This window comes from Tyto alba, unplaced genomic scaffold (assembly GCF_018691265.1).
Source record: "Tyto alba isolate M040663 unplaced genomic scaffold, T.alba_DEE_v4.0 Super-Scaffold_16, whole genome shotgun sequence".
Classification (NCBI taxonomy): Eukaryota; Metazoa; Chordata; class Aves; order Strigiformes; family Tytonidae; genus Tyto; species Tyto alba.
In genome coordinates, this window is record NW_024881278.1 from 26822247 (window position 1) to 26849706 (window position 27460).

Here is a 27460-nt window from a genome sequence, read left to right on the forward strand (position 1 = left end):
TTTTTCACACTGGGATGTTTACAAAGCATCAGACGATTTTACTCTTTAGATCTAGGGTGTCTGAAAAGAGATGTACTTTGTGCCTACTACAAAGAACCTCAGAATCAGACCTTACATGTTTAATCTAGATTTGCAGAGGCAGACTGTTCCTCTGCTCATGCTTCAGTGCATTAACTGATCTTTAAAGAACAGGGATTAAGGAGAAGCTTTGCCTATGAACAGGTTAGCCCTGGCTGTCTAGCCCTAGCTACACAAATTAATTCTGATTCCTTGGAGGTGTGTCAAACTGATCATTGTCCAGCAGCAGGATACTGGACTAGATGGACCATAGGTGTGAGCCAGGCTCACAATTTCCAGGTAAATTCCTACTACAAAATTATACTTCTTTCTTTGTTTTTGATTCCTTCCATGAGCATTATAAATTGTTCTGTTTGTTGGTGTATTGATATTGGTGTGCGGTATTTTGAATGAGTTGGGGTTTTGTCTACTCTTATTTAGTCAATGCTCATCTTTTCCCTGGCTCTGTCTAGAAGCCTCTTAAACCAGGGGAGGAAAAAGAAAATGTTTATGTCTGTGTCTGGAAGGATGGAGAGAGGAACCCACCAGTAAAAGGGAAAGGCTGATCAATCCTCCTGAGTTCTTTTATCTTAATTAAGGTTTTATTTAGACTTTCCAATACCTTTCAGTACAAAGGGAGAACTGTTTCTCACCACCAGCATTAGAAATAATCATATTTAACCCAGAAAACCTTTGTACATGCTCTTTTCTTTGTCATTTAAGTTACTAAAATATAACAAGGGAGAATTCTTCTAATACTGAATAGCATGAATGGAGCTGACAGTGTTATTGTATTTATCTATCTGTCCCTACATAGATACAGATATGTGACTCCCACTATAAAATTTCAGGCATTGGCACCACCTGAGAGCTCTTTGCAGCTGCAGCTTGTGCATTTTGCAGTAGAATTTCTCTCCCCCTTTCCCTCAGCTTCCCCCGCCCCCAGAGAATGACACGCTTTCCACTAACAAATGTTGAGTGTAGCTCCTGAGGATTTAGCATGTCAGGCTGTGTCTACACAGCTTAGGTTTCTATTATTACGCAATGGCTTAGAAGGCAGTGCTTTGGCACATAATTACAGAGCCAATCTGTATTAGGACCAGGAGTTTGGATGTCTCTTTCCGTACCAACTATTCTCCTCCCACCCACTCAAGCCTCCTCCTTGACACTCTTAATTGTTTAATAGCTTCTTTTTGTACACTTCTTTCATCTGGTTTCTGATTTTCTTCCCTTTCCTATGCTACATATTTGTTTATTTCAGAACTGAAGGACCTGACTGAGTTGTGGCTGCACGGATTCCTATGCAGTACAAAGCACTTGCTGTATGTTGCATCGTCAGAAGAGGTAAGAAGAAATTCCTGAAGCTGCCTGCTAGTTCTCTCGGGTTTTTCTCTCTCTCTCTCTCTTTTTTTTCCTCTTTTTTTTTTTTTTTTTTTTTTTTTTGGTATGTGCACATTGCTTGTCTTACAAGCTGTGCAGGCTCTGCCATCTAGAGCACTTTGTGAGATCACTCCAGTTTGCTGTTTTTCCTTTTCCCGTCTCTGAGTGAGTGTGTGTGTGTGTATCTCCCTGTCTCTCTTCTTCCCCCCACGATACAACTTGACCCCCCTCCCCAACACACACGCACATACACAGAAGCTGGGCTTGCTAGTATGAACTTGAAGACTTGCAGTACCAAAATGCATGTTACCTTGGGATGCTCTAGGATCTGAATGCTTGAAAAGCCTGCAGGCTGCTTAGCGCTCCAAGACTGGGTTTTTTAAACCAAACAAGAAAAGAACAAGTTATTCACTTTTTTTTTTTTTTTTTTTTTTTTTTTCCTCCTTTCCTTCCCTTTTTTGTGCTTTGGATATTACTGAACAAGGAGTCTCAGGGATTCCCACACTTGGACTTTACTGAATCAGGCTGCATCTGACAAACAATCTAGTCTTCATTTTGGTTTGCTAGAGATCAACCGGGATTTTTCTGATTATATCTTCTTTTGAAAAAAGGATGCTTGGCATAGAAAGAAGGTCTAAGTGGTTATCTGAGACTATTTTACCAAACCTGGGATAAATGTTACTTCTCAAAGGTAAGTGCAAGGGTTTTTTCATATGTAAATATAAACAATATAACTATAATATAAACTATATAGAGATATATAAAGAAAGCATTTATACACTGTTACCTCTGATGACAAAAAAATCTGTTGTTGTGCATTTTAAAAACATTGGAGAAATGTATAACTTTATCTTCCTTTTCATGCTAGCCTGGATAAGATTATTCACATACAGAAATAAATCTGTTTGGTTTCTGCTTCTCTCAGCATGGAAAGGCAGTTCAAAAAGAATATTTATAATTTCAAGTGTCAATAAGGATTTTTCTATGGCAGTTTTGAAATAGCGATGGAAAGAGGTTTGAAAGAAAGGACAATAGTTTAGTTTCTCATACAGGAAAAACTGAGCAAGAGTAAAGATGTGAAAGTGATTTCAGCTTTTTGGAGGAATTGGTAAATCCTGCAAAGCTAAGGAAGAACTTTGCTGGACAGATCAACTCTGCTGCATATAAAATCACACAATAAAAGTGTGGGGACCTTGGCAAATGTCGTCTGAAGAAACGGAAGGCATAGGAACAGCTAGAGAAAGGAAGGGAGTGAGGGGTGTGGAGGGGCAGTGGCCACCCACTTCAGTGTGTTATGTCACAGAGGTTGGTGTTCTTGGTAAGGTGATGCCATTAATGATGGACAACCAGAATTGGCAAGGTGGGCATGCAGGGGGATGGGGTACCCAAGCAGATATATGCTATGTCATGTCTGTCTGACGTCATCAGACATATATGCTCTCTGCAAGACTTAGCGTACTGAGAATTTAGGTGGGGGGAAGCATTTAAATGGCAGCACAGGACAAGATGTAGCAAAATGGAAACTGAGTCTCTCCCTGACTTGCATGGACACATGCACACTTTCGCATCACAAAATAAGCGTATGACTGAATAAAACAAGATAGAAACTAGAGGAGAGAACAGAATTCAGGATTAAGTCAACAACTCCCAGTACAATGGGTTAGTAAACTGGAAACGTAAAGTGGTCAGTTGTGGTAATGTATGCAAGGAAATGTCCTTAAACTGGGTAACTCCTTCCTACCCGAATGAGAAAAATAACATTGATTTAAAACAAGAATAATTTTTTTGCCAGGGCTGATCTAGTATTTTTCGGGCAGTGCCATGGAGAAATTAAGAAGAGTAGAGTTTATTTTAGGTACCCCATCTTTGGGATTAATAAAAGAGATTAAATCTTCTGATGAGAAGAGACAGGCTTTGAAAGGCAAACAGTAAGCATCACTTAAGTTTATAAAGTCACAGTTAATTAAATTGACACTTCTTAACTTTATTAAACAATGCTCTCTGGGGATAAGTCCAGCAGACACCACAGAATTGTCACTAATATTTTCTGTTCCTCAGAGAAGAAGAATATTGCCATGAAGGGTATCAATTTTCTGTTGGACTGTGCTGTGCACAGAGGATGTACTAAGGCAAATTTGAGCTTGTGGCAAGAAGGAAGAGAGATGGATAATTACTTTTACTCTTGCTGTGTTTCAGGCTGGTTACAATTTAATTGTTTACAGCTTGCCCTGGGTTGGTGGTTAGTTTGCATTGCCTACAGATCACCACTTGAGCACAACAGGGTCCTTTTTGTGTGCACTCATAGCTGCCTTGTTGCAGCAGCGCAAAGCAGACCTTCAGATCTTCCCTGAAAATGCTCCTAATTCTCAGGGAGAGAGGGCATGCGATAAAAAATAAACAAGGCAAGGAGACAGGAAGGAAAATGTCATTATGCTCAACCAAGCCTTTTTAACCTGTGAATCCCAGCAGAGATCTATATCACCTCTTGGATTAGAGACAGTGTCTGTCCTGCTCTCCCCAGCACTGCTCTGTTTTCTTTAGGTTGACGCTGGGCCCTGTGTCCCCTGGTATCTGGCTGTGCGAGGTGCTGGCACGCAAGCAAGCAGGCAGCCCTGGGTGTACCACGCAGGGCAAGAAATGTGATCCACCTTCAGAGCCACCGTTCCTGCTGCCCTCTCTACCCCATGCCGCTCTTTGCAACATTAGTGTTTTTTGCTTAAATTTGCATTTGGAACATAACTGATAATTTTTCCCAATGAGAAGCACAAATGGCAAAGGTAGCCTTGCCCCACAGCCCCTGCTCTGCCTACTGCTCAGGTGGACCCTAGCGACAGCTCCCTGGCAGTCCTTGTCCAAGTGCTCCTGCTCCTTCCCTTTGCAGAGAACTCTGGCCACTGACCAAACCTTGCAAGGTAATGTTGTTAGACCCAGCTGATCCCCCTTTTTATTTTTTTCTTTATGTCCTTGTGGGCAAAAAATGAGAAGTTGATGCAATATTATCAAGGTTTAACAGGTAGTAGGTGGGAATATACTTCATATGACTAAGAGTGAATTTAACTCGCTGGAGAGGGGTTGCAGACTGATAACCCTTGAAAATGCATTTGCTATCCACCCACGGACAGGGTGGATAGCAAACCCCCTTTTGGCATCATTAATGCACTTGAGCCTTGACCTGCAAAGATCACCTATGGGAGAAAAAGGGTAGTTCGTTCCAAGTGTGTAACTCAGTCTTCTTTCTGGCCTGAGAACTCAGCCTTACTTTCTTTGGGTCTGTGGTAGTGTGTTGTCATATATTTGTTTTTGTGAAGAGAGTAACTGTTCACTAGGTGCTGGACTGAAAAGCGGTAATACTACTTATGAAAGGCAGGAGAAAAGACATCTGTAGCTCCTTCAAGCCAGTCCTGATGACTCTGGGATCCACTGCCCAACAGCAAACAGACCGTTGATATATTCCTTATGTCTTCTCTTTGCCTTAGACATGTAGGCTTCAATTATTGTGACTAAGGATCTCACCCAGGTGCTGGGATTTACTCTCAGTGTCCAAAGTCAGTGTATACTCACAGGGTGCTAAACAGCTTCCAGTCATCATCTAAAGCTTGTGACAAAAGATGAGGTTTCATCTGTGTATGATGAAATAATAACAAAACACACAAAACACCCCATATGATGCAGTGCTTCAGTGAAGGACCAGTTGTCACTCTCTGCCCAGCCCACCTCCACCAAGGGTGCACAGGAGGGAGGGAAGATCGTAAGTGGTACTTCTGCTGCTAGGAACTTACCTTCTGCATGGATGGCTGCCAAAACTTGGCATGAAATTAACAGATGTAAACATGTCATTAAAAGGCCCACAGTGATGCCACATAGAAAACTGGGGAAAGGGCATGTCATTTAGAAGTGTTTCTGCTTCCCTAGGAGCAGCAGTTGTCTCCACACTTCAGAATATTTGCATGACAGTGTTTTCAATTTTTCTCTCTTTCTGTCATTTGCTCTGTCCTGCCCATTATCTGGATCTCTGGTGACATCCTCACCTTCAAGGGAACACATTTGTGACAAATCCAAGATGCCAACTTTGGCATAAGAAATGAGCAGTGGCAGCAAAAGCCAGAAAACATCTTTTCAGTAAAAAAAAAAAAAAAAAAAAAATGTTGATTTGAAAACATGGGAGAAAAGGAAGATAGGTGTTGTCAGGGTCTGGTCCTATGCAGAATCCCTATTGACCTACATAGAAGACAGAGCTAAGTGGAATTTTTTCAGTGATATGTGTTCTTGTTTTTCTCAGGAAAATATAGACTTATCAGAATTAAACATTACTGAGAAATGGCCAGTTTTATGAATTTCCTGACTGAAAAAAAACATAGGGAGAAAATTGACAGAACACCCAATCTTACTTTTTTCTGGAAGACAATTTTATTTTTTCTTTCCAGGTTGTGCACCTTGTATGAAAACTGAAAATAATTCATATGAAACTTGATTGTAAAAGGGGCCATGCTCAAATCCCATTTTGCTAAATGACAAGCACATCTGTCAGTCAAACTGGAGCTAAACACTTCTAGCTCATTAGAAGGCTTTCATACTTTCTATTTCAGTTTGGGCCAAGGAAATGGTAACCAATTTTGTTTTAATTCATGGGACCAGAAAACTTCTGTCTGCCAAGCCCTACCTGGAAGTCAATTTACTTAGCAAAGTGGGATTATTCCAAGAGCATCTTGCCAACAAGTGCTGTGAGATATCAAGGCCTCTGAGTGTCTGCTCTTGAAATCATTCTTCCAGCTATGGAAAGCTCATGTGCTGAGAGGATATGCCAGCTATATAAGAGTAGACACGAGAGGGTCACTGCAGCCGTGGTACAAGTGGTACGATAGAGCATTTAGGAGGCTTCTGCTAATCACTTCTCAGGAAGGAACTGGTCTCTAATCCTCCAGCAGATCTGCTATCACTGTGGTGTTAGGGAAAGAGGTGAGATAAGGAGATGGCTCTGGAATAGCAGAAAATCCAGGGTTCTGGTCTCTGGTTGGTTGGAAGGTGAGAAGTAGGGCTGGTGCATCCCAGTGCATACCAACATAGGTTCTGAGCAGAAAATCCAGCAGAAAGCTGGATTAAGGATAAAATCAACAAAATGTACATGATGACTGAAAGCACCTTGTCTATTTTAAGAGGGCTAATGTTGCACTGAAATTCCTCGGAAAACATTTGTGTGGCACTGGTGCAGAAAATTATCAGTGTGACTCTTTCCCTGAAGCCAGAGTAGGTAGATCAGAGCTGAACATAAGTCTTTATGTGCAGGACTGAGATAAATTGCTGCAACTGTTCAGTTAAGGCTGAGTTGCAGCTGTCCAGTTAAGAGTTTGAGTTGACTTAGCTGGGAGAAGGACAGATTTTGGAAGACCTCAGTATGATCAAGCCACATGGATTGTGGGGATCAGACAGGTGTGATATTGGTGCAAATACACACACTCGTGAGGAATTAAGGAATTTTTCTGCTCCTGCCTTTAGAGTTGCAATTTTCTTTGGCAGGCTGAGAAGCGAGGGAGCTCAAAATGGCACCAGGTGCAAAGACTCCTTAGCCATTCTCTCGTCATGCCTAAGCTCCACAGAAAAGCTTCAGTATACATGTCAGTCAGAATGAGTAATCCTTCTTTTGTTACAGCCTAAAGATAAAAATTAAGAACAGAAAAGGAAAAGAGGATGTCTTAAACACACTGCATCCTCTGTTGCAGTGGCAGGATGGGTGGGTTGTGATATCAATGAAAGGGCAGTACCTATATGTGTGCTAAAAAGGAAGAACTGACTGTACAGGAATTTATATCAGAACCCTCTGTTAACAGCCTTAAAACAACGTATCTGCCCTTTTGGTACAGAATAAAAACAATGAGCAGTCAAATGCAAAAGGAAAAGTCGAGAAGAAAAAAAATGCCTGTCATGGCTCACTCAGCAGTCCCTGTCTGGTTTGAAAGCAGCCAACAACAACTGTCTGTCTACTCAGAGATAAAAATCAAAACCTTCCCAATCATTTCAGTAGTCATTTGATCTCCTTTCCTTTGTGAATATACCTGTGACTAGGTAAATACATGTGATACTCAAAAAGCTCTGCATGGTTTGTATGTGAAACAAGTCTACTAAACTAAAAAAGGCCAAACTGTATTGATAGAACATCATTTGTCTGGACTAAGGACATTTTTTTGGTTTCTTAAACTGATGGCTAGTTGGCATTTTGTATGAGTTCTCTCCAGTGTAGGTGAATGTTATCTCTGCTGCTGGCAGATAGTTACTGTATATTGGTTTTTAAATAAGGGTACAACATTGATTCCTCACTCTCCAAATTATTGACTGCACTTTCCCCCTGTAGTCAGGTCAGATAACTTATCTCCTCTGGAAATGTTCAGTAGAAAAATGTGTTAGTTCCCAGCAACTCTCATGGAGGAGAGGATCAAGGGTTTTTTTGCAGGCTGCTTAAAATCAAAATATCTTGTAGTTATTCCTGAAAAATCTCAATTTGCTTGACAAATATCACTGTGCAGTATGTAAGTATTTTCTAATCCTTTTTCACATGACCAAGTAGCACACCAATCTATTAACACTTCTGTTGACATCCACTTTGCAAGGACAGAGTGACCTTTCCTTATCACCACAGCTACATCTTCTGTTCACAGCTCCCCAGATGCTTTTTGACAGTGATAACTTCTTGAGGTGAGGGAGAAGGTTATTGAGAGGTTTCACAATTACACAGTGTGGACAGGACTCTCACAAAGGGTGAGCTTTCCCCTGTCCATGGTCTCCCAGCACCCTGCCCTGACTGGACATGATAGTCTTCCAGCTGGTGGGAGAAGTTTCAGGTGCCTCAGCAAATGACATTTGTTTTCAGATGCAGGGGTGGGTGACAGCAGTTTCATGTGAACTGGAGAGAACTGGCCTTACTGGCAGAGGGTCAGAGCAGAGGAGCTGGGGAGCAGCCCAATGAATATTTATGGGAGCAAATGCACTGAGGGCAAAGAGGGTCATGTTTGGAGAAAGACTGGAGAAATTTTGGTAGGATGAAATGGAAGAGAGAAAGAAGAACCAGCAGTGCTACATCTAAGATGTCTCTGTCTCTTTAGATATTTGTATGACCCTTCTTGCCTCTGAGTCAGAGTGCCAGGCTAAGCTAAAGAAGGGCTTATGATATGAGTCTTTAGCCACACTGTATGTAGCTGATCCTCCTTGAGCCACTGTGGGGTGCTTTGTTTGTCACATCTAACCTGGTTTAGGCTTTTGGTGAACATAGAAAAATTATTCAGGCCCTTTGTGTATTTGTTTCTGGTTTTTCCATCCTTCTTTCACCTCCCTGAATCGGTGAGTGGAATGAGGATACTATTTATTTATTTTTCCTTAGCACTGAACACAAAGAGTTTTTTATCATCAGTGAGCAGATGAGTCACTCGGTAATAATTATAAACCCTCCCCTCAATTCTTAGTAGAACCTAGCAACAAGCTTTCAAATTAATGTGAGAGACACTCTAAAATGTGACAGGTCCATCTTCATATGGTATATTTTCCAGAGAGTGCAATTGATGGTCTGAGATCTGTCTCTTCTGTGCTGGACATCAAATGACTGCATTTCACGTCCACTTTAGTGTTTTGTTTGATAAATTTTTTCACCTGCTTAATTCTGTGAACAGCGTAACAAAGGTCTTTGATGACCCTGTAGGCCTGTGGACTCAGGAAACTTCTCTACACTTGAGATTGTGCCAAGAACAGGAAGAAATCCATTCTCCTGAGAGACTTAGACAGGACATGGTGAATTTCTGTGCATTGGTGACTTCTACTTGATATCAGTGTCCTACCACAGAATGGAAAAATCAAAGTTACACTACATCCTATCTCAACTACAGTATTTACATTTAAAAATAAATAATGCCCTAAGGCCAAGGAACAGCTGCTGCAGTTCTTTCCAGCACAGCTCATTGATCTCATCCTCTCATTTGACACATCCTACTACTCCCATGTTGCTGTAGTTAGTGTTAAATCACAGACAGATCATGTAGTGACCTAACTGAAACTGAGAACTAGTTGAGTTAGACTTTGCACACGCAGGACATCAGATATATGGGTCCTTACACCACCACCTTGCCAGACACTGGAGAAAGACCTGAGAATCAGTTCTTTGTTAGTCTGTGCTGCCTTTCTATTACAGATTTTTTTTTTTTTACTTATATTATGTTAGTACAATCATGCTTGTTTTAAGGAAAATGACATATGATCTTACCAGTAGGCATACAGAAATTAATACTCAGGAGGAAGACAGTTCCTTATAATTCTGTTGATAGATGTTTAACTTTAGGTGACATTAAATGATACTGGCCACTTGGGTTCCCATTGTCTTTTCTGATATTTATTTGACTAGTGTGATATTCAGATGTCCATGCTTTCAAGTGTTTTAGTCATTCAGAGAAGCAGCAGCACCCGTATCACGCGTGATTAGGATGACCAACAATCTGAACACAACAGGAACAGTGATTAAGCAGATCATTAATATTAGTAGCTGGCAAATCACACACGGGGAGAATATGAGACATTTGTTTGCCAAATATATATGAAAAAATTAAGATGAAATAAAAAATAAAATAAGGATTAAATAATAACAAATAATTTTTGAAATCAATATTTTAACCACCATTAAAAATTAATAAAAATAAAATGTAGACTGCATAGCAGTAAATGCATTTTAATATTGATGTCCAGTAAATGCTGGCATCTCACAGTGGAAAGGAATGGCAGTGCCAATCTCTGTGACATATATATGTATAAATATATGTTCTATGTTCATTTATTGTAAGGCAAAACCAGAAAAGAACTCAGGGAAGAAACATAGCCTTGCAATTAAGGCTTTGGTCTTAAAATCAAAGTAGGCCTGCAAGAAATATTCTATGCAGGACTTAGTAAAAATTGCCAAAAGGACAAAGTTGATTGCAAAGAAAAAGGGAAGACCACTTTCATGATTACAATTTACTTAATTTTGGAAATGTTTCCCCCTTTTATATATTGCACATTAGATCTCTTCTGAAATGAAAATAGTAATTTGAAATTAAATTCTCTGATACTTCACAATTATGTTTCCACTTCAGAATCAATAAAAATTTTTTGAAAGGTTAAGAATCCAACTTAAAGTATCTTCCTCCTGTTTGAATAAAACATTGCAAGCCAGCTCAAAACCCATTTTTAATTCCTTCCTATACCTTTTAATTCCTTTTTTCAAATCATTAAACATATATGTTTATATACACTTGCTGCATATGTGTGTGCATATGGTTAGATCCATTCTTGGCCATAGTCATAAACTTTGCTTTTCACTTCTGCTGTTGTAATAGGAGATAATACTAACATATGTCAAGTCCTGTCTTGAGCGTAAGTGTACTGATGTTTATGAAATGTTTATACAATAGTAAAGATGAATGATAAACTCAGAGGAGTAACTTTGTGTTGGCAAAAGGAAAGACACAACTTAGTGAGAGCTGGTGAAGAATTTCTAATCAACTTTTTTCATTAGAGAATAGGTTTTGTCCAAACTAGTTTACTGGTTATGTTGGGGCACATGGTAGGGAGGTTATTTGACATCTTCCTTTGTCTTTTTTTTTTTTTTTTTTTTTTTTTTTATATGTTCAGCTGGAATGTTTGTGAGTTTTGTTTTAAAACAAAACTGAACTTTTCATCATGTGAAAAGCTTTAATGTGGCATTTTGTCCTATTTTTACAGAATATAAGCTTTTGCATTTTCTAGAAAACTGACACTCTCCAAGTTATAATTAGTCAGTCTAATATAAATAAAGCAAACTTGTCTCTTAATTTCTGATAAAATCATGCTTTCTTAACATTTTTAGGATTGCTGATAGCCATACAGAGATGGTACCACTTCTCATGGTAGATTTTTTCTTTCCTCCTTTCTCATTTTTTTGTTTTCTTGCCCTAATAGGTCTGTTCCTTGTGGATGGTTATGCATAAGGTGAACAGATAGTTCAATGTCTTCTCCAAATAAAATAGGCTGTAAAAATGCTGAATTTGCTTTAAGGTTCACAGGATGGGTAATATGAAGGTAGAATGGCAATGAACACATGGTATTAGAGTGGGAGGCTTGGACTGTGGCAAAGCAGGACATCACAGTTCCTAATCTCTGGAGAAAATTAACCTCCAAATTTTATCTGTACAGAAGAAATGGGGGGTGAGAGGGGACACACACATGACTAATCATCAAAGAATTAAAAAGGACTTCACTTCCAATGCTTCTGTGAGAGCTGAAAATGAAAAGAAACAGCTGAAAAAAAGTGTGAGAGAGAACATCTCCCATGGTAGAGTAGCCGCATGAAGCAATTCAGTACTCTTTGTATTGGAAATGCTGTTGGCTAATACATGGTTTGTGTTATGCTTAAAAATTAAATTCACAACTACTCCACTTTTAAATGTGTTAGGGATTATCCTTAACAGGTGATTCATCTCAGTCATGGTAAAGGGGAATGAGGAGTTCCTGATAATTTAAGTCAAAATCTTCCTAGAGTGCAGAGCTTTTGGGGAATGTGTATTAGTATGCTGACACTGCAGCAAAAACTCCATATACTTTTAGTGCATCTTCCACTCAGGACTCTGAGCAAATATGAATAAAATTGAGCTTTCCATGTAAATTGGGTTACTGTTACTATTCTAAAAGCAAGAAAAATGGGGCATGGATTTTGACTTAAACTAGTCTGTGATCACACGCAGTGCCTACAGGAGAACTGTTGATCAGGTTGCCCATTAAACTTGGTGTCATTGTCATGAGTCTTAGGCAATGGTGAGGTAGTACTAAACTTGTGGAATGGAAACCACATCAAATCCCAGAGTTGTGCAACAGCAACAACAGTCAGCTATGCCTACATGAGTAAGCCCACTGGATAGCTTCATTTAGACTTTTCATTTCAGCAAGACTATTATGAAAACAATATTGAAATATCAAGCATTAGCTAAAGTAGAAGCCACTGAACCATTTTGTACAATTATACAATTAACAGAGTTGAAGAAAACAGTCAACACATGCATTATCTTCCTGCTTATTTTTGCTGGGTTTATTGAATAGTCATTCGGGAGGGATATGGATATGCTAGCATCTGGAATTATCAAAGAAATGCAGAAATAGCTATACGTAGCTTCCTATCTTGCTTGGGATGCCAGAAATCTTCCAAGTATATGTCCAGGCAAATCCAATCTTGTTCACATATATTCTACTTGTTATTATGAATTGTCATACTGAATTACTGATGACATTCACACTAGGAAAAATTCTACTGATATCACTATTTTATTCTAGTGATGGACTAAAACCTTTTATTCATATAATATATACAATATTTATGCATTTATTTGCTACACCTAAGTTTTATTTGGCCTCTTAATTTTTGGGGCTCCTTATTTCAGCTAAAGTTCTGGACAATGTAATTTATCTCAGCTCATGGCTGACCTATTCCCTTAGTTTTTAGATGAAGAGCCCAAAGACTTCTTAACTCTTTGTCCTCATCGTGCAGGTAAACATAAGCTCAGCCTCTGGTAGTGAAAATGGTCAATGTAGCAAAATCAGAAAGCTCAGCTGATCCAAAAATCACTGGTTTAGTTATTAATTGAGAAAAATGCAAACTGCTCATAAATGGTTCATATGGGAAACACAAGTAGAACTCATCCTCTACAAGATTTGTAATTACTTGTGTAAACCCAACAAAAAAAATTCTTAAGTCCCTTGATCACAGTTTTCCCTTACAGCTTTTTTACAGGACTGCCTTTAAGCCTGCACTGACAAACAAACAAATAAACAACTGCCGTCAAACCCAAGAAGGTTCTACACTGCAGCTGTCAACCACCCATTTCACATTTGGTTGAACTGCAACTAGACCCTCATTCTATAGACTACAGTCCAGTCTCAACTGTCCAAACCTCAGTTACCTGAAACAGGGCGATGGTCCTCCATGTCTGCTAGTTGCACTGATAATTCCCATAATTACTCAGACACACTTTATCTCACGTGATATTCCGTTAAAGGAAGATACGGTGCCTATGAAAAACTTATTTTTAAGGTCCCGCTCACTCTAACTCCCCTCGTCATGCAGACAGCAGCAGCAAGTTAACTTGTTTTTCTTGGTGTGAAGGCTTCTAATATGTGACTACAGCAGACATGAAAAGCAACAATAAGTCTTCAAAGACAACCACTGTGATTAGCACACATAATCCACAAGAGAAGCAAGAACAGTAATAGTTATTAAATATAGATGGCTTACTCACTGTGTCATCAATAAACTTGTGATCTGTGAATTCCTGAGATTTTTTGGGTGATGATTCATTCATTATTTTATTTACTTTTCTGTATAATTAAATAGAATGGCAGAAGGAAGAGATTTTGGCTAAAGCCACAAACATCTCATTTGCCGAGATGTCTTCCTGTACTTCCTAATTCAGGATGTAAAAATTTAAGGGTCTGTTCCCTGTAAAAGTACTGGACATCCCTGAAAAGTGCTGTGTGAGTTTTTCTGGTTTGTACAAAGCAGTACTGCTTTGTAGGTACAGCAGATGATTATCTGGTGACAGAGAATTGGACACCCACTTTGGCGATAAACATGCTCTAAAGGGGATAAACCAGTACATTTTTTTGTTTGTTTACAGCAGCCCATTTAGGTCCAGCCTGAGCTGTTAAGTGACTTCAGTGCTCTTATCAGTGATGTTACACAGTTCTGGTCGTTGAAAAGGAACTGGAAAAAATGCAGAGAAGGGCAGCTTGGATGTATGTGTGGAGCAGTGTTTGCACAAAGAATGATTGAATAGCCTTTTTACTCCTCAGCTTGGAAAAGATTTACCTCTGGTTTAATATGATAATGATATCTCAGACTATGAAAGATATTTTTGTTCCTTGTCTCTTCTAATACAAGTTTTAGAGGACAACAGATTAAATTGGAAAGTTGTTTGAGAATGGCTCAGAGACAAGGGTCCTGAGCCCACCGAGCAATTGTACGATCAGAGCCTGCTCTAGCTGCTGATGCTGAGCCCCACTAGGGTTTGCCTGCAGCTGCTCACAGCTGCTGATACAGGAGGAATGTCAAGGACGCTTCAGCCTTGTGTACCGTGGTGTGTCGAAAACAGGTTAAGGGGAATTAGGAATAGTGGTCTGAGAAACCCAGTGTTATGGTAATGGTGGTCTGAGAAACATTGTGTTATGGTACTGTCGTGTATCGAAAACAAGTCAAGAGGAATTAGAAATAGTGGCAGGAGAAACTTAGTGTTATGAGAAGCTTGTGCTGTTAGCTAACCGCAAGTAGGTGGACCGTGCGAATACGACCTTTAGAGCTTAAGCCAATCAGCTAGTGACTAGTAGGCATAATAATTAGCGTTGTCTATATAAATATATGTACCCTGGACCAATAAAGACACGTAGATTGATGCTCTATCACCCACATTGAACCCGTCTTGGAGTGTCGTTCTTCCGCGCTCCGCAGAAAGTGACAGGTTGAGAACAAACAAAAGAAAGCATTTCTTCACTTGACGTTGTGAAAAGGTGTGGAACCTTTTCCTGCAGGACGCAGGGATTGCTAAAACTTTGTATTGAATTATAGACCAACTGGAGAATTAAATAAAAGAAAGACACTGAGTTTTTTATGCACAAAGACAGTATCTTCAGCTAACATTAGCTAGACCACAAGCAGATAACAGGCAAAGAGAGAGTATTCTGTGAGACTCTCACTTTTGGTTTGCATTTATAAGTTTTTTTCCTCTGTTACCCTTACTGCCTACGAGCAAAGACAAGAATTGGACTCTATGCACCATAGGCATGACACAATTCAGATTTCTTCAGACCAATTTGACTCGAAATACTCTGATTCCTACAGTCATGGCACAACCTGACTCAGTGTTTGGCTGAGCCCACAGCTGTATTTCAGCAGGGTTCGAAGAGGTGCTAATTACTCAGTGTTTACAAGTGTGGGCAGAAGCAGTGATCTTCTACCAGGGTAGTGAGATAGAGCTTCACTGTTGAATTTACTAAGTTATTATCACCCCTAATTTGGAAAGGATGCTGATATAATCAGGGTCTCTGTCTTGAGTCATTCAAATAGCTTTTATAGTGTTTCACTCTTTGTTAGGTGAAAATTGTTCTATCCCCACCTTGGGTTTTTTGGTGGTTGCAGTAGTTGGCTGTATTGGTGGGAGCACCAGGAGGTTTGCTGCCGAGTTAAGGTAGCTGGAGCAGGTAGGCCTTCACTTACTTCTTGGAAAGAAAAGATAAAGTTATACTACAGGTCTCCTTAAGCTGAAAAGGGGAGAAAGAGCATTCTGTTTTCTCTCTTGAGAAACTGCTGATCTGAAAGTCTAATAATGATAACTTCTGGGTGTGTAGAAGAGGTACCTAATGGAAGGCTGTGACTCCTGGTAGTGCAGGAGTCTGATCTCCTGTGTATAGGGCACAATCTCTGTAACAAGTTAGGAGGTATAGTAGTTAGGGGACACTCTTTTGAGTAGACACCTGACTCATGAACAGATGTGGTTTATTTAACCTGTGCTGCTTTAATTTGGGATTTTTGGTGTGCGTCTATTTTCTGAATGACCTGAGTCTTTTTATAGGCTGAATAATTCACTAACAGCTGCCTTGCATCTCCAGGGAAGTTTTTGCTGTTGCTGATAGAGGATTCTTCTAGGGAGAGACTTTTCAGGCAGAAAAAAAAATAGAGGGAAGGCTCTAAACCAAGAGAAAAAATGACAGAGGATATTAAAAGACCACCAGAGACAACTGTTGTCAGGACCTGGCATTCACTTCTTTCTTGAGGCTGATAGTCTTATTTTGTTAAATTTCTTTAGTTATGAGCCATAAACAGACTTTCCAAGACTCAGCACATAAGAATATCAGAAAGCTGGCATATGTATATAGAAGAAACATACTAAATGTGGTAGAAGTAATATACTAAAGTATGTCTTTATTTCTGGTAATTTTATGGAGCAGTTTTCCTTAGGCTGAGTTTTTAGTGCCTTTTTTCAGGTGGTGTTGAGTTATTCTGAAAAACTAAAGAAATCCTGAGTTATCTTATGAAATAGCTGGATCCCAAGAGGAGATGTTTTAGTGACAGTTCTTCATCCTCTTCTGTGTGTTTTGAATACTGGTTAAATAAATTAATTTAACTTGGGAGACTGTCTGCTTGAATAGACACTGACCATTGTGTTTTGAACTGGAATATAAGAGATACTGACTGTATCATGTTGCCTTTCTTCCTGGGGTCACCACATTCCTTTCTACTGTATTGATCTCACTCTGTTTTAGATTACCAGAATCTTTAGATTTGTGTAATGCAGTAGGATAAAGCTAAACCTGCCCCTAAGAGAAAATTGTGGTATTTCTTTTTCTAATACGACCATTTACAGGAGTGCTAATGTGTCCTAGGAAACATGAAGGCTCAGTTTTGTTTTTAGAAATTGTTCTACAAAATTGTCAGATTATTTTTTTTCCTCTTGTTTTTTGCCTGCTCAATTTTTCAAGACCTAGCTTTAGGTGCTGAATGTAAAGAAAAGATTTCCTGACAGCAAGATTCATTAGTCTGTAGAATAGTCTGTCAAGGGAACTGATAGAAACTATGCCACTTGGGATTTTAAAAGTAGCTTTGAGGGAAAAAAAATAAAAAGGGAAAAACAACGAAACCCAAACATTTAAAAATCTAACACATTTTTCCCTCATGCGGTACTAGAAAGAGGATGGACTAACTGGCTTGATAAGGCTATCTTTTTATGTCTAGTTTCTATAGATATTTGCATGGAAACACGAGCACTGCTAATTAACTGCTCATCTGCTTCATGTGCTTATGGTTTACCAGCTATAGTCAAATCCCATCTGTCACTTGAGGACAATTAAGTGGGCTGAGAAGCAACATTTTATGACTGCACCTGGCCAGGAAGAGGTATTCCAGATGGACAGTATAGGAAGCAGGAGACACCTAGAAGAGGAAGTGGGGAGGCTGTCTCTTCAATAGGCAATTGCAAGTTGTTGTAAATGTATTCATATTAAAGCAAAAAAATTATTCTGGGGTGGTACTGATAGAAGCATATAAAACTCGTACATGTGCTTCCAGTGCCAATACAAGAGCTGTGCAATTTTATTCAGACTCCTAAGGTTTTTGTCGCCAATTTTGTATGAGTTTTGTCACTGTCACTGGAGAGAGGCAAAGATGTCTGGAGACCGTAAGAGCTGACCAAAATCAAATAAATGGCGTGAAAGATGGTGGAGACAAGGAAGTGATCGTGTGAATCAATATTATCAAGTGAGGCCCAAAATTAGGAATTAGGTAGTGGTGCTGCAGTGTAGCTATATGGATACCGTGTCTTGGGTCTGTCTGGGACACAGTCCTGGGGGCTGCCCAACTGCAGTATCAAATAATTTGGCCCACTTTTCCATGTGCTGTCATAGCTCTCACTTTGTGCGTTCTCATTCAGTTTGCTCTTGCTGTCTGCTGCCTGTGGCTTACAATGCAAAGGCCCTTTCACTTGAGTCAGAAAATGTATGATGAATAATTAAATTTGCCCCTGAATACAATGTTTTCTCAAAACTCTTCAAGCGGTGTCCGTGGCTCTTTAGAGGCCATTTTCAAAGCTTACAGCAGTATCCTCTAGTAATGAGGTAATGATATTGCCTCAATTATGTGCTGCAAGGGAAGATGAAGACTTAAACTGCCATTCAGCTTTAGAATTACTGCTGTAATTGTAAAAGCATCGGCCCTCCCTTTCTCTTTAAGCAAAATCATCCCACCCCATTCATCAAGATAATGCCTTCCCTGGCCAAGAAGAACCTCTCCTTGCAATGATATCTGCCTTCAGGATGATAACAGCCTCGTTTTGTAGCATCTGAATGCAGATAGTTTAATTAATTTCATTTCTACTTTTTTGGCTGTTGCTTGCCACTGTCCATTATGCATGACCAGGAGACTGAAAGAAGAGCCATCAACCTTTGTGCTAATAAAGTTTGTGTATGTGTGTTTATATATATGTATACACACGTATATATTTATGCCTTTTATCTATAAATAGGTGTATGTGGAAGAGAGGCTTGCTTCTTAGTAGGCCAAAACATTTTGCCTGGAAGCAGGTATTACAAATCCTGCCACGGTGACAAATTGCTGTGGGCTCTGTGGTGCTTCCCTGCAGGGCTGTGCTGCCTGCAGCCTCTGGCTGGTGCTCGGGCTGGGGGGGGGAACGTCAGTACAGCTTTGTGGTGTATGTACCTGAGGCCAAATGGCTTCTCCTTTATTTGTAGGAAGACAGACAAATCTCTAGCTTGTCTGCTCCTCCTTGCAGAGTCTCATATAGGGAAAGGTTTCAAATAAATCCACATCTGTTTTGTAGAGCAGGGTCGCTGTAAGATTATGTGAAGAAACGGTAGGAAATATTAAGGCTTGCTAATCATAAGCAGTGGCTCTGAACATCAAGTGAGATAAGTTTATGTGGCATAATCTACCTTTTGTAGAGCTATTTTCAGATGCTCTTCTCCAGTTTCTGAGTTAATGTGGATCATATTTTTAAAAAATAAGTTCTCATACTACATGACTCCAGAAGCTGCAAAGTAAAACCAAAACCCCGTTTTTTGAATCTTGCAGCAAATGAAGAAGTTAGCAACTCTGAGTCCTTACTGTCTATGTTCCCTGTGCAGCTGTATTAAGGGCCATTTCATATCATTTTCTCTTTGTGTGTGTCAAACTAAAACAAGACAGTTTCTTAAAAGAATGTTATGCAGGTTTTCATGGGTTTTCTTGTTTGTTTTGTTTTGTTTTTTAACAAAAGGTTAAAAACAGATTACATAATATAATAGCATCAGGAGTTGTTTTTTTTTTTTTTTGTTTTTCTCCATAGTGTTTCAATCACACTTTTTTTTTTTTTTTTTTTTTTTTTACTGCTTCAGTATTCTGAGAGCCAGAAACTTGAATATCAGTGTAGCTCTTGGTTCAGGAAAACCAGGAAATGAAATGGATTCTTGTAGAGAAACTAATTTGTCTAACTCTGCTGATCAAGATAAGAAAAATGAAATAAAATCTATCAGCATAACAGGTAGAAAAAGAATTTAAAATACCTTCATTCTTCACTATGCAAAAGGATTAGTGTAAGGAACAAATTTTAAAGAGAGGCTTGTTTAATTTGGGTTCTTCTCAATTTAAAAGACCTACCTGAACAGAGTTTCTCAACTATAAGTTAGATGAAAAATAAATATATAGAAATTTAGGCATGTTCTTTCTAACCTGTACATTCTATTTTTAGAATTAATATCGGTATCAGCCCTTGGATTTTCTAGAAATTCAAAACCTGTAAAAGCTCCTGAAAGTTGTTATTAAAATGCTGAGTTGTTTTAACTCTCAGAACTTGTCTTCTTCTAAGTTATTGCTGACTCATGAAGAATTTTCTTGCTGTAGAGAAGACAGGTTTCCAAATTAAAACATTCATTTTTTTTTCTTCTTCCCTCTTTCCTCCCAAATTTTAATCAGGCTCTAAGGTCTTTCATAGCCCTGAGTGAGGGATGATGAGTCATATGTATTTTAACAATTTTATTTTTTTTTAATTCTGTTCTCTCTCTAATACAGAAATTCTATCAAGACAAAAATCACACTTTGCCTGTATCTAGCATAAGCATAGCCAACAACCTGAGATAAAGTAGTGAATAATAGGGAATATTCAAGCATATTTTGGCAAACTACACACCTAGTTTCAAATGACTGTCATTACACTTTTCTTCCCCCCTTCCTTTTCTCACTAACATGACAGCAAGCACATTTCCTTCAAAAAACACATTTTGAGCTTGTCATAGATAATAATTTAAGGTCAGATTTTTCAGATGTGCTCAGCATACTGAATGCAGATGGGGTAATAAGTGTTTCAATTTTTTGTGGGTGGTTGTTTTGTTTTGTTGTGGTTTGTGTTTTGTTTCTGTTTTTTTTTTTCCTTTTTTTTGTTGTTGTTTTTATGTTTTGTTTTATTTTTTTTTTTTTTTAATGATGCTACAGTAAGACTTCTGGGTACAGAATAACTTTGAAAATTCAGCTTCTGTGTAAATCCATCAGGTCTGCAATAGCTGGTTCCTAATAAACTTCTCTTATTTTTGGAAAAATCACCTTGGCTGTGGGATTCTCAGACATTCTCCAAACTGGCCAAATTCTACTCTCATTGAAATCAATGAAAATAACTTTAGCTTAAATCAATGATATTTGATATGGTCGTTTGGTCCTGATTGCCATCTTTACTGTTTGTCCATAGGTATATATTTAGGAATAAACTTCATCTGAGCTCACAGAGGACCAAACCTGTGCCTTGGCAGAAGTACAAGCTTTTTGGTCCTGTACTGTAGGTGGACTAGGCACATGTGGTACCAAATGGCCTTCATCTTAGCCTGCCAACAGGTGTAATAACTGTGGCTTTTTAACCTACAGCAGACATTTGGGGTTTAGACGTCTGTAGAGAGGTATTCTACGTGTGATCCTTTAGGATTGGTGAGGAGAAATACACTTTCATGGTGCAGTTCTGCTCAACTAAGCAGCACTTACTAAGGTATATATCTACATTAAGCATGATGAATCATGTCCTAAAACTGCCTAGGTCTTTTGATACATCCACAAAGGTCATCAGATGACTAGGTAATATGTGAATGTTTATATTACGAGCCTTGAAGCTGAGATCAAAGCCACTGCTGGACATGTTTTTCTTTCACAATGACAACCATAATGATAATTCAGTGTGTAAAAGTTATTTATCTCTATCTTAACTTTCCATCCTTGCCTTACTTCTGCCCCACTGGCTTCACCTGGAAAAAGCAATTCAGTGTTAATTGCTTCTGAAATCTTTACTTACAGCTCAGATGCTGTGCAGCTGTACACTATATTATGGCTATTTCCCTTTAAAATTGCTTGCTATTTTCACTGTGAGATAATTTGTCCCTGGGACTGTTCTAGTACTGCAGACACAGAAAGGGAGAAGTGACTAAGTGATTCACTCTTTAAGACATCATGTATTTCATATTGTATCCATCTGTGGTATGATATTACCCTTCTTTATTTGATTATGTTCCTTGAACTCTCTAGATGCTAATTTAGGGAATGCTTTGCTTAGATTTTTTTGTAAGTTTTTCTGTTGTTGGTATCACTATTATTTACTATATATTTACAACAAGCAGAAGGGAGATATTTGGACCATTTGCTTGTTTGTTTGTTTTGTTTGTTTTTTGGTTGTTTTTTTTTTTTTATTTGTTTATGAAAAGATTTTTATTTGTAACAGATGAACCTAGGATAAAAGAGACCAGATCCTAGCACATCAGTGCTTTCTGGTTCTGTTACTGTAAGTGGAATGCATTTTTCCTTGACTTACCACACGCGAATATAGATCTGTGTGTTTTTGACCCCATCTTTTCTATCTCCTGTTTTCTTAGAGCATATGCTGAGGATGCCACCCATAGAAGAGGATCAGTGTAAAGCATCTGTTGCAAATTATCCAGCTGAGATTGATTTTTTTTTTTTTTTTTTTTTTTTTTCTCTAATCCGCCCCCCACCCCCCCCTCTATTTTATGTATTAAAGTCTCTTGGTTTGGGTTTCAACTTAGACCTCAAATGAATTTCAGTAATGATACATGGCAGGACTTACCTGCTATGTAACTCCTGAAATACAATAAATCCAACCGTGATAATTAATTGATATCTAGTCACTGGTTAACCTTGCACCTTCTTAATAAACCTCCTGGAAACTAATAGATTAATACATAAAGAACCTTTCTGAAATGTCCCTTGTGGATTAGACTTCCATGGGTGCTGCAAATAAAGCTTGCTGCCTTCCTGTGTTTGAAGGTGGCTTGTTCTGGAACTCCTTGTGCTTCTGAAGTTTACAGCAATCCTTCTAGGATTGTTTAAATAGGATTTATAGCTAAGCAATAAACCAAACTAGCAGTAAAAATTCTCAAATTATGGTGCAAGGCAATCTTCTAAGCTGTACTGAAAATGTAATCGCTTTCACTTATGAGTCCTGATTTATTGTTTCTGAAAGAAGCCCTGTACTTTGGTGGTATTTTAGCCAACTTATTTTGTTGTGGCAATAACTGTGATGTACCTAGTTTTATTTCTCTGTATCTCTCAGTATTTACTGCTATTAGAAGTGACTCTCATTCAGTTCAACAAAGTTAGCAAGATAAGAGCAGGAAATCCACCTGTGACCATACCATTTGGAGGAAGGGATAAAGGTTCTTTGTAAACCAACCAGGTGAAATGGATGAAGTTTTACTCAGTCTGGTTGGAACATTGAATTCTTGGCCAGCAAGATATTTTGAGAGTTTAAGATCTCTTTCTGTTCCCACTGGAAATACAAAAAAGTAATTTCTCATCACTTCCATGAAATGTTTGTAGACGGATGAGAAAGGGAGATGCTGATGTGGGTAGTGAGAAGTTCTTCTCTAGCCATACAAGGCAATCTCAGAAAACAAAAGGTATCAGAACACTTGGGGGTTTTTGTTTGTTTTGTTTCTGTGTGGAATTAAAGTTAGAAATGTGAAACTTTCTTAATCTTTTGACTCTGTGTCTGCTTTTTCTTCCCCAAAAGGGACAAGGTGACTTGATTCTAGTGTTTTCAATGCTGTGTTAAGATATTGTAAAGCCTGATGAATAGGCAACTGCAGCTTGTCTCCCAAGTCTTGGCACCAAAAGTCACTAAGACTTTGAAACTCAACTGACACCCATACATTGAATAGCAGATCTGTGTAAGCATCTGTAGCATTGTTGAAAACTACAGTGTAAGGAACCAAGAGTCAGGTTTTTCCTGAGACTATAGGTAGTTTTTATATTTTGGGCTTTCTGTTCAACAAGAAACCTGCAGTTAGAAGTTAGTTCACTATGAAAAGAAAAGCTTACTCCTTGTGAGACTGTTGAATATAGGGAAAGTATGCAGATTCAATGCTGCAGTCAAATACACAATCTCAGTTACTCGCTGCAGAGGCTCTTCCAAAGCACAGAGTCAGCAAATTAAGAGACCACCGCAGGAGGTCTCTTCTCCCCTGACACAGAAGTGAGGTGAGGTAGGCGCACAGCCAGGCTTGCTCCCTTGCTCTGCTCTGCAACAGGAACATGGTCACAGATGGACCTCACCACCACTGGCCCACAGGGAAGGAGAGGCCTGGGGAGATGCGGTCACTAATGTAATATGCTGCTGCCTTTTGCTTCTGACCTGCCTTGCAATGGGTCCCTTACTCCTTTCTGGTCTTCAGTTTATTAGTAGCTGAGCCTTCCTTGATGCATTACATTTCAGCAGATGCTTCCGTTTTCTGTAACATGTCCTCTTTTACATCGTCTTATGCTGTTCTGCCTATACCAAGGTAAATGAAGAGTAAATCCATTGTAAGTGATTACATGACAAGCACAAAACAGACAGAAGAGACATTGCCTGTTCTATTCTTGTGACTGAGATGGGATTTGAGTTCTGTATGATGTACCACAAAAGATTTCATAGTGTTTGGAGTTTCAATATTTTTAGCCAAAAATGACTGTTACAAAGACAGTTAAATTCTGCATCTGTTTTTGTCACCTGGATTCATGTTTTGTAATAGAATTTGTTATGGCCCTGTAATTCATTTGAATTGGGGAATGGCGGCAAAATGACAAGAAAGAGATTTGCAATGAAGTGCACTTATGATTTATTTCCATTTTTGAGAAATGGAGTGCAGTGGAGGTGTTTTTAGGTTAGAATTATGTCTATATTGAAAATAATTGGTCATTTTTTTATAAACTGCTTAATGTGAAGAGAGACGTAATTCACTGCCATGACCATTTAAAATAATAAACACTCTCTAGGACAGAACAGTCTTTCTCAGTGCATTGCACTTTCCCATTAGCAGCAGTATTGAAAAGGTGTTACTGTATGTACAGCAAACCTTTGCTTAAAATGCATGTAGCACTGAAGATCTAGAATATAAATTGTTTTACCAGTTTATGTGTTGAGGAAGGTAATTAATTTTCTCTTAATTTGCTAATGATACACTGTTTTGAGGTTTTTGGGTTTTTTGCTTTTTTGTTTTTTTTATCTTAGTAAGTCATGCAACAGATTAATTTTGTTTCACAGAGGAAGAATAAAAGGAATACAGGCTCAGAGGACAAATAAAATGTCCTGACTCTCCTCTTAAACCTCATTCAAACAAACTTAAACCTTCAGTTATGGCTCTACAATGGTTGAATAAGTATTTCCTTTCCTGGAGTCCCAGCAGGTGTCCTCCTTGCTGACAGCAATTCCTGATTCTCACTAGAGCAGATAATTTGAGCTAAAGCATACATTGTCCCCTCATCTCCCCTTCAGCAGGTGAGGAGGTGATAAGTGTTTTCTAAGGTGTTTCTGATATATGAGTTTCCCTGAGGCTGTGAATATTGATTACAGCAGTGAGTCCAGGGAAAAGGACATTTCTGCTAGATAAACCCCTACAGTGTGATTTCACTGGAGGTCAAAGATTGCCTTCTGTCTGAAAGAAGAAACCGTATTAACTTTCAAGGACACCCTCAGAGTTAAGGGCCAAGGTAAAGAGCAGCAGTCCTATCGAGTGCTAGAAACTGTTTTACCCTGTAGAGCAAGTTTGTGGTTTCAGACATCTTCCTGTTGCTTCCAGGAGGAAAGGTGATGTAACCAGGCTTGGGGCTTCAGTTGGGATGTGACAGCTCACATTCAAATCCCTGTTATGCTCAGTGCAGCCTGGGAACACAGAATCCTGTTTCCCACCTTCTGGCTAGATGCTGTAATGTCCTGGCTGCCCTGAAGTTTGCTCTTGGTTGCTTCTGCTGTATGTGCACCATTAGAATCAGGCAGATGTCCAGGCTGGTGAGAGCAAGTAAGTGACCACAATTAGCAGTGGGGACATCTGAGATGCAAGAGGTGTTTTTCTAGTGCCGTGTCTGAGACAGGAAGAGCAGAGACCATGTTTCCTGCCTTGGGTAAATGACAATTTGAACTAGTGAGTTACCAAAGGGCTCGGTTTTTCTTCCCTCTCTGTGATTTTGAGCAGAATAAGTGCAGAGATCTGCTGTTCCGTTTCATCTGGGGGAGGCTAGTCATAAAACAGTCTTTCTAGTTAGTCCCTCATCAGGTCCAGCTATTGAGAGGAAATTTAGTTCATCTGGATGTCATAGGAAGCTAAAAGCTGTCCAATGTGAGATGTTAGAGGAAGTTTCAGTACCTTGTGTTTGAAGTGTCACCTGCCACTTTTAAAAAATTGACATGTTTACAAAGAGGTTTAAATGAACCCAGAAATTATGAAGGAAAACTTCATACCAGGTTTAATAAAATATTCAGGGCAACCTTCCATCTTTTTTTATTTTTTATTATTATTATTATTATTATTTTTGTTGGAATCACTCTACCCCAAAAAATCTTTCAACTTTAAAAATCTCATTCCAGACTAGAAATATTTTGGGGAAAAAAATAACTAACAGAAGGGAAATTAAAATATCAAACCCAGGAGCCTATAATATACTCAGCTGTAGCTATGCAATCACACTGTAGATGTTTGATTGTCATTTCCACACCCCTACAGCAATCTTTTCTTCTTTCCATAACTAAAAATGAAAGTAATTCTATCAGAATTTCTGGATTTGACAAATCTGGAGCCTAAAGTTCTCTTACGGAAGAGCTTTGTAGATAAGATCTGCAAAGATATGTCCTTACATAAGAGAAATGTTTATCTGGTAGTCATAAGTATATCGATATGGCTTTCTGCTGCAGTGCAATACTACTTGGAACAAACAAGAATTTTTGTGTCATAAACTTCTGTTCACTGTGAACAGTAAGGATTCATTTTTGAAGCCTTCTTCCTGGGTCTTGTCTCTTTAATATGGAAAACATTTTCCAGGCTCCTCTGGGTTTGTTTTATCAACTAATAGACGTTATGAAATCCTTGGCTCACTCTCATGCCTGATGAGCAGAGCGAAATGGATGGAGAAGTGGATTAGAATTATTTTTTTTTCCAAGTGCTACAAAGCACACAACTTACCCTAATTAGGGGGAAGATGTATGATTGCTCGAGGAAATTAAGGTGTCATATTGGGGGTAGTTAATTTTATCTGCCTAGAGACTATCTGGGGTGGGAGAAAGCAGCAGAAAAAAACCCAACCAAACAAAAAAAATCTCTTAAGAAAAACTTGTCTTGTTCTGCTCTTGTCTTCAAAAACAGTTTGTGCTATTAACTAAAACAAATGCTGTGCAAATTTGTAACGACTAGGGATTTTATTGTTATTTGACATATGTATGTGCTTGTTTTTAATGGTCCGGTTTTGCCTTGATTATCTGCGTCGTGTCTTTTCTGGCTGAGCACAATGAAGCCAGTGAATATGTTGATACATTTCAATGCAGACTACCTGTTGGTAGGAATATGCTTACAAACAATAACCTTACAGCTGGAGTTAGCATATTTTTTTAATGGCTTGACTAAAGCGTAGCATTGCTTTCTGGGCCCTGTGAACTTACTAGTTTCCACAGTCAGCATCCTAGTAAGGCAGGAGCTCCTTGCTCCCAGTGTCCTCCCAGGGACAAGCAGTGTGGTTGAGTGCCAGCCTCCTGTCACTGTTGGGTCCCTCTTACTTGTCACTGCCACCTGCTTAGCTAGAAGCCAATTTGGTTTTGTGTGTTTTTTTTTTTTTTTTTTTTTTTTTTTTTTTTTTTTTTTTCCCAAAGTACTAAGAACATCCCCGGGTTTCTGGACACAGTTCCTTTGCTTAGAAATGTGGCACCTGTTTGTGTCTGTGTGCTGTATTCTGTGCGGTGGGTTTTGTTGTGTTAGCCAGTAAAATTCTCAGGGCTGGCTTTAGGCACAGTCAAAGAGGGCACTTGCCAACAAAGCAGACAACTGGGGGGCAACAAAGCAGCTTGTGATTCTCTGTGCTGTTTTGCTTGTGTTTAGGAAAGCTGAGCCTAAGAGAGGGCTTATGTAAAAGAGGTAATAGTTACTGCTGCAGAAACACAGCCATCATCCTTCTCCCTGGCAAATAGCAAATTTGACCCTCTAGATCTCTCCTCTA

At 39.0% G+C, this 27460-nt stretch overlaps 1 protein-coding gene across 5 annotated transcripts in view; it reads left to right on the top strand.

Moving 5' to 3' along the window:
* Positions 1-1165: 1165 nt before the first annotated feature.
* LRFN2 (leucine rich repeat and fibronectin type III domain containing 2) overlaps positions 1166-27460 on the top strand; it is a 163303-nt gene continuing 137008 nt past the window's right edge. For 4 of the 5 annotated variants that reach the window (XM_032985306.2, XM_032985308.2, XM_032985307.2 and 1 more), the window contains exons 1-2: positions 1166-1401; positions 1922-2128. The gene's annotated coding sequence lies outside the window, so the exon portion shown is untranslated. Of the gene's footprint in view, positions 1402-1801; positions 2129-27460 lie in introns of those variants that run through there. The other variant, XM_042789850.1, reaches the window with a different exon arrangement.